We start from the raw sequence: 7,936 nt of genomic DNA, 5'->3' as shown, positions 1-7,936 counted from the left end.
CCTGCTAATGGTCAGATTTGTTGCATGCCCTCAGAGGGGTTCCATGGGGACTTTCCAAGAGTCTCCAGGCTGTTCCAGGGCTGGACTGTAACAGGCAGAGACAGGGGCTCCATGGACACCTCTCAGGGGTTTCTGGGATGGTAAAGAGCCCTGTGGTCAGAGGCAGTCACAGCCATTCCATGATGACATCCCATGGGACTTTGGGCTGCAAAGGCACCAATCTGTCACAGGCACTCACGGGGGCTCCACGGCGACATCCAAGGAGTCCCCAGGCTGCCAAACAGCTGGGATGTCCCAGACACTCACAGGGGTTCCTGCCATGGGCACAGTGGGAGCTTCAGGCAAAAGCTTTATTTCTTTATTGGAGAAACTCCTGCTGAGTCATGAGGTGAAGAAATGACACCCAGTAGCCACCATGGTTCCTCAAACCCCTGCAGGGCCCCTCAACTTCTTCAATTCCTTCAAAGAGAGGAGACTGAGAGTGGCTGGATCCAATCCCAGCCGCAGAATTTTCAAAGGTGTAAAAGATTGAACAGGTGGAATTCAACTTTAACACAATTTGTCCTGCAGGATTAATGATAGAGTACCAGATTAATTTATAAAAATAGGTCTCTGGCTTATTCTGATCATAATCAGATGGAACGATCACCAGCACAGTTATTTACTCCACAGTTCAGGAGCTATAAAAGTTATTAGAATATAGTGCTCTAGGCAACAATTTTGAAGTGAACAGGGCCTTGCTGGAGTTGTTGGAGCCCATTGCAGGCAGAGCCTCCTGCTCCAGCAGGAACTGCCTTTCCTGTTCTATGAGCAGGGCAGGTCTCGCTGCAGGAGAAGCCCCAGGCCAGCCCTAGCACAGGGAAGGCCTCGGGCACAAAGGCAGAGTGCCGTGCTGGGAGCTGTGCCAGGGAGAGCCTGAGGCAGCAAAGGCACCTTGGCAGCAGCAGCTGCTTGCAGGCCATGGCCAGAAGCCTCCCTTGGCAGCCCGGCCTGGTGGCCACCACTGCAGAGCTGCTGCCTCAGGGCTCATTCCTGGCTGGGCTCTGAAAAGCCACTTCTACCCCAGGAGCCTGACTGGGAAGCCATTGGCCCCAGCACCTTGGGGGCAAGATATTAATGACAAAAGTCTTCGTGCCAGCAGAGCCAAGGCAGGGGCAGAGGAAAGGGGAGAGCCAGGCCCAGGGGACAGGGCTGCCATGGTGATGGCTGTGAGGTCACTGCCCCTGCAGCAGCCTGGCTGCCCTCTGCAGACATTCTGGCCACAAGCATTGTGAAGGCACCTAGCACATCAGAGAACCCACAAAACAGGAATTCTGTCACTGGGTATGAGAGGGTTTCACTGGGTCAGGTTGGACAAAGCTCCTGCTCTTGGACAATTCCTGGGATGGGGCATCCAATTCTCTGGAAAAACAACTGCAGTTTCCTGCCACTTTCATAATTGTAAAATATTTCCTCGTTCTAACAAATGTAAATCTACCCTTATTCAGTTTAAAGATATTGATCTTTTTCTGTCATGGCAAGATTTAGGAGAAAATAACTTTGACCACTATTTTTCCATTTTCACAGACCTTATTTTTTTTTCCAAAAATCTCCCAAGATGGAGTTTGGAGGCCTCATCACATAACCAGCAAGTAGAGAATGTGGGCTCAGTGGTGTGGAGACTGAGGACAGAACAGGAATAGTCTTGGAGGGATAGATGGGTGGTTTCAGAGAGGTTGGAGCTTTTCTTCATAGAGGACATAAGCATGAGAAGGAAACAATAGAAGCAAGGGCAGCTGGGGAGGTGCAGAGCGGACACCAGGAGAAAGGAATTTCCCTGCCAGGGCAGGGCTGCGGTGCAGCAGGCCCCCTAGAAGGAGTCTGGAGCAGCCCAAGGCTTTGTGTGGGCAGGCAGAGGCAGGCAGGAGGCAGAGCTGTCAGCAAAGGAAAGGCCCAGCCAGGTGGGGCAGCCAGGGGATGCTGACAGCCTGCAGGGACAGAGGCACATGTGTGCTCAGCATCAGAAACACCTTTCCCTTGTTTGTCCCCACCTGTCATCACTGCCTCCAGTGTTCTACTCTACTTGGAACCTGGGGACACTTTTTCAGTCTTGTGCCTCACAGGGATCTACTGAAAGTACAAGAAAATTCAGTGTTTCCATCTTACATTCAGTTCTTGAGGAATTTTTTTGAGCACACTCTGAGGGACTGAGTCTGATGCAAAGAGCACCAAAGCCCCAGAGGTTCATTAAAGTCCTTGTGCTGTGTCTGTGCTGCTGAGCTGGGCTGGGCTCCTGGCCCAGAGGCAGCTCCTAGTAAGGGCAGCGCTGCAGAGAGACAGCTCTGGCCAGGAGCATCTCCTGTGCCAGCCCAGCAAGGCTGGGGCACTGCCAGGGCCCCTCAGGGACACCAGCAGGGCACAGATGGAGCTCACAGGGGCTCAGCACTGGCAGGGGCTGTGGGATGTCCCCGAGGGGGCTGTATCAACGCAGCACCTCTGTGGCTGTGTCATCAAGGCACAGAGCAGCTGTGATGTCAACAAGGGGCTGTGGGACAGCACAGAGTGGGCTGTGTGAGGTCACAGATTGGGCTATGACATCACAGAGTTCATTGTGTGAGGTCACTGAGCAGCTACAACATCATAGAGGGAACTGTGTGACATCACTTGGGCAGTGTGACATCACAGGTGCTGTGTGACATCACAGGGGCTGTGTGAGGTCCCTGGGGAGGTCACTCTGCCCCAGCCCCCCTCACAGCTCCCCCCAGAGCAGTCCAACCCTGCTCATGCACAGCGGGGTTCCCTGTCCCCCCAGGTTCCCCCGGCCCCAGCCCCGCAGCCTCCCCCAGAGGATGTTCCACGAGATCGACCCCAGATCCTGACATGGGGATGGGGGGCCAGGGCCCTGGGGGTAGCACAAGCGGACAGGGACCCCCCGTCAGCGTCCCCATGTCCCCCAGGGCCAGAGCCTAGGCCAGGGCTCCTTCACCCTGCTGCCAACGAGGCCTTGTGAGGGCTGAAAAAATCCCCAGCAAGGCAGCAGCAAAAACCAGATTGAATATTAAGGGACAGCAGCACAAAGTTCCTTGGCAAGAGTCACTCTGCTCCTCACTGGACACTTCAGGCACACCAGGGAAACAAAGCAACAACAAAACCAAACAGAATCCAGGCAATCAAAGCAGAAATTAACCAAAAACTCTCCCTCTGTGGGTGCGTGTCACACAAGGACAGTGAGGGCAAGGATAAAAGGAATACGGCAAAAAAGCTTACCAGACCTCAAACTTAACAGGACTTAACTTATACCTTAACATTAACTGATACCTTCAACTTCACAATTTAGCAGAAGAGCAGAGCATAACAGCATTTAAACTAACTTAAACTTATGACTTTGCAATTTAACAGAGGAATAACATTTTACAATATTTAATTTAGGTTATAATTTATATTAAACATAAGAGCTTAGGCAAAGAACAACTCTTAGCTGCAATTAGCTTCACTTAGACCTTGTGATTTAACCTTCTCTGCAGGCCTGACTGACTCAGCTATCCAAGGCACTCAAGCCCCTCAGAGAGCAGCATTTTGCCCCATTTCCCCAGCACAGGCACTCCTGTGTGCACACAGACACAAAGAGTCAGTGCAAGGCACCTGTGAGAAATTCCCCTGAGGGCAGGCAATGCTCACTGCTGATGCTTTGGCATCTCCCCAGCAAAGAGCAAAGGGTTGAGCCTGGAGAAGTGGGGGGATCGGCCCAGGCTCCGTCATTGTTTGGGATCCCCGAGTGCAGCAAACGGGAGAGTTCCCGGCTGGGAGAGGCCCCACTCAGAGGGAGTTGCTGGCCCAGGAGAGCTCCAAGGGCTCCTTTTGGAGCGCTGTTTGCAGGGCCCCAAGAGAGGGGCTTCAGTCACAGCAATGGTTCATCCTGGCCTCACTTGGCATCAACAGCTTTCTTTGACAGGGTGAGAACAGAGATCTTGTGCCACTGAGGGAACAAAAACAGTTCCCAGGGCTGCTCCTACAGCAACCAGGAGCTGGTTGGGCAGCAGAAGTGCCTGGAGCAGACAGTGTTTGTGATGAGCTGCAGAGGAGCTGAGTCCAGGGGCTGTTGGCCAAGGCCAAAGCCCAAGGAGCATTTCTTAGCTGGCAGGACAGCCTGAGAAGGGGAGAGGAAATGCAGCAGCACAGGGTCATGGAACCAAGGGACCATTGTGACACTGTGGGGGCCTGTGAGACCAAGGGACCATTGTGACACTGTGAGGCCTCATGGAATCATGGAGACCACTGTGACATTGCTGGGCCTCATTTAACCATGGAGACCATTATGACACTTTGGGCTGTCATGGATCCAAGGGGCCATTGCAACACTGAGAGGCACCACGGAATCACAGAGACCATTGTGACACTCAGGGCACTCATGGAAACCTGGAGAGCATTGTGACACTATGAGGCCCCATGGAATAAGTAAAGCATTGTGACACTGCGAGGCCTCATGGAACCAGTGAGACCATTGTGACCCTGGGAGGACCATTGTGATATTGTGGGTCCTCATGGAACCGAGAGGCCATTGTGACACTGCAGGGCTGCATGGAACCAAAGGTCCATTGTGACACTGCAGGGTCTCATGTCATCACTGGTCCATTGTGACACTGGGCAACCAAAGGAGACCATTGTGACAGTGCAGGACTGCATGGAACCAAAGCTCCACGGTGTCACAGATTGGCCTCCTGTCATCAATGGTCCATTGTGACACTGTCGAGCCAGAGGACACCACTGTGACACAGTAAAAACCCAGGGTCCAAAGGTCCATTGTGACATTGCAGACCTCATGGAACAGAGGAGTCCCGTTACACTGTGGAGCCTGGGGAACCATGGAGACCATTGTGACACTGCAAGGGCTCATGGAATCCTTGGGACCATTGTGACACTGTGGGGCCTTATGACACCCAGGGGCCACTGTGACATTGTGGGACCCCATGGAACCTAGGGGCCAGTGTGACACTGCAGGTCTTCTTGTAATCAGAGGCCATTGTGACACTGCTGGAACCCATGGAATCAAGTCCCCATTATGACACTGTGGGGCCCCATGGATCCAAGGTACCATTGTGACACTATGGACCCTCATAAAACCAAGGGAACACAGAACAGGTCTGGCTGGTTTGGCCTCCCATGGACGGCCTGACTGGTCCAAGTGACCTTTGCATGTTGAGGTTCACATCTCATCGGCTGCCAAAACACTGGGGCTCTACGCTTCCCTTCCCAATGGAAAAGGACTGTCCTTCTGCTCCAGACACCCATGGCCAGAATTGGGATTTCACCTCCAAATTTCCTTATATCCAGGGATTCTTCCCATAGGAATATCACAAGTCCGGCTGGCAGTACATTCACAATGGTCACCTCTCATCTGTCCCCAAAACACTGGGGGAGGCTCCATGCTCTCCTTTCCATGGGAAAGAACTGTCCTGCTTGTCAAGGTGCCCATGGCCAAGATTGGGTTTCCACCTCCAAAATTCCCTAAGTCCAAAATCTGCTATTACTGACAAGTCTGGCCGGCCTTGGCCTACTGAGGCTCTCACCTGCCTTCTAAACCTTGGGGCTCTGTGCTTTCCTTCCTATGGAAAAGAACTGTCCTTCTCAGCCAGGTGCCCATGACCACAAATGGGATTCCACCTCCAACACTACCTTTTGTGACAGAGTGGAGGAGATTGTTGTCTCCAAACATTTGGTGTGTGGGGGAGGAAGGGGCAGGTCCAGCCTTGACCTGCCGTGTGAGCCCAGCACTGCCCTGCCCTGTGACCCCAATCCCCCCAGGGGCCTCCAGTGGATTTACAGTTTCTACCTGACCCACGGCACACTGAACCACCAGCACCGCCGTCCCACCCTGGGCACTGGGTCCCTCTTGGCTCTACTCAGTGCTGCTGCCGTACTTGTGGCACCCCAAACCCTGGTAGGGACTCGTGTCCCCCCACTCCAGGGATTGTGTGCAACTCACACTGCCCCGATCCTCCATGATCCCGTGTCGGGAGTTTAGTTCAGGCATGGCTTGAGGAAAAAGGCCACGAAGCCATGCAGCTGAGAGAAAAGTAACAGGTAGCTGTGAAGCAGTTTCAAAGCAGTTTCCAGCCTGACTTCTATAAACAATTAGTCTCTCTCAGGCATCCTTGTATAAACAATAAAGTTCTCAGGCAGTTTTCCCATAACAAAGGTAACATCCTCTCTGGGAAAAGATGACACCCTGGGAACAGTTATGGAAGTTTTGAGAACCGTTCGTATCACAGTGAGAACACTGATTTTGTTTGATGTAAACAATCAACGGTATTGTAAAACAAAAGGAGTGGTTAGAGTTTTCTCTGTTAGCCTATCGTAAACCTGGATTTTGGAATATGCATGAAGTTAATTAACACTATTATTTAAGGTGACTGATCGATCAATAAATTTGGAGTTCGATGCATTATAGGATGGTCGTTCTCCCCCTCACTTCAACAATCCCGGAGCTCTGTTCGGGGTATGTGTGCCAACTCACCAATGGGTCTGCACCCTCAGCACGCCCTGAGGGTGCCTACCAAGCCTTAAGGGGGAAGGCCAACCCCTTGTGTGCCACTCACATTTCTGTTCCTCTGCACGCCCGGAGGGGGGCCCACCTTATCCCCCTGGGAGGCCACTCACTCACTCACTCACTCACTCACTCACACACGCTTCTCTTGCTTCCCTTCGTTTGTGGCCGGTCCCCTCGCAGGAGTCCAGAACCGCGGTGCTCGAAGGGCCACAGATGCTTCGGGGCTCTGAGCTGTCGGGCCCCGTTGCACACACACTTCTTTTGCTTGCCTCCTACTCCTGCCTCTGGCTTTACTGACTGATGCTCCTCCACACTGTTTGGTCCTAGGCTGCTGCCGAACCGCTCCAGATAGGGCCAGATATACCGGAGGCCCTCAGTTGTCTTCGGGTGTGGCCTGTCCCGGACCAGTCCCCAAGACTGGTATGAATGGCACGTGATCAGCTCTTTAGCGATTTCAGCTTTACAGGAAACAGTCTATGTAGGGGACCCATGGGGTGTGTGCACACCACCGCTCCTCCCGAGATGGCTTCTCAGCTTCTCAGGAGAAAATTCCTGGCAAAGGGATTTTTCAGAAAATACCATGGCAACACCAAAGCTCCACCTCCCTTGGCCCATATAAAACCCTGGACCCTGCTTTGTTCTTGGTTCTTGGTGCCTGGAGCCCTTGGGTGTGCTAGCCCATAAAGCACCACTGGAACTCCCAGCATGGATCCCCTCCCGCCTGTTTTCCCCTGAACTGCAATCGCCACCGGCTGGTGCTCGCTGGGCCATCCCTGCCCTAGAGGAGATGCTCTGGGGAAGGCAGTGCCTGGGGCTGGGATGGGCTCTGGGCACTGCTTTGGGCTGGGGAGACTGAACTTCCTTCCCAGGGGCTTTTCTGGGGCAGGGCTTGGGTTTGGCCTGGAAACAGAGGGAAGGTTCCAGGAGGTTTTTGTTCCTACCCAGAGCCGAGGCCTTTCCTGTTCCTCATCCTGCCCTGGCAGCGAGGGGCTGGGGGAGCAGCAGAAAGGGGCAGAGACACAGCTGGGACAGGGACTCTGACTCCTGCCCAGGGCATTCCCAGAACGTGTGGAAGAAGGATCAGTCTGGAAAGAGGGGGAAGGAGCAGAAAGGGGGGGATGCTGGCAGTGATGGCATTTGTGTCCCCAGGTCACCATTGCCTGGGGTGGAGCCCTGCTCACCTGGGCACAGACGAACACCCACCTGCCTGTGGGAAGCAGGGAATGAATTCCTGGCTTTGCTTCCTTGCACAGCTTTTCCTTCCCCCATGGACCTGTCTGTGTCTGAGCCCAGGAGTTTGGGCCCTTTGTCTCTTTCACTCCCTGGATTCTCCCCCCTGGGTGCTCCAGGGAACTGGGCCTGAGGCCAGAGAGAGAGACAGGAGAGATGGAGCCGTGCACTGCTGCCATG

Source organism: Ammospiza caudacuta, chromosome 18, assembly GCF_027887145.1.
Source record: "Ammospiza caudacuta isolate bAmmCau1 chromosome 18, bAmmCau1.pri, whole genome shotgun sequence".
NCBI classification, from domain to species: Eukaryota; Metazoa; Chordata; class Aves; order Passeriformes; family Passerellidae; genus Ammospiza; species Ammospiza caudacuta.
The sequence above is the reverse complement of the archived record's forward strand: the minus strand, read 5'-3'. Positions refer to the sequence as shown.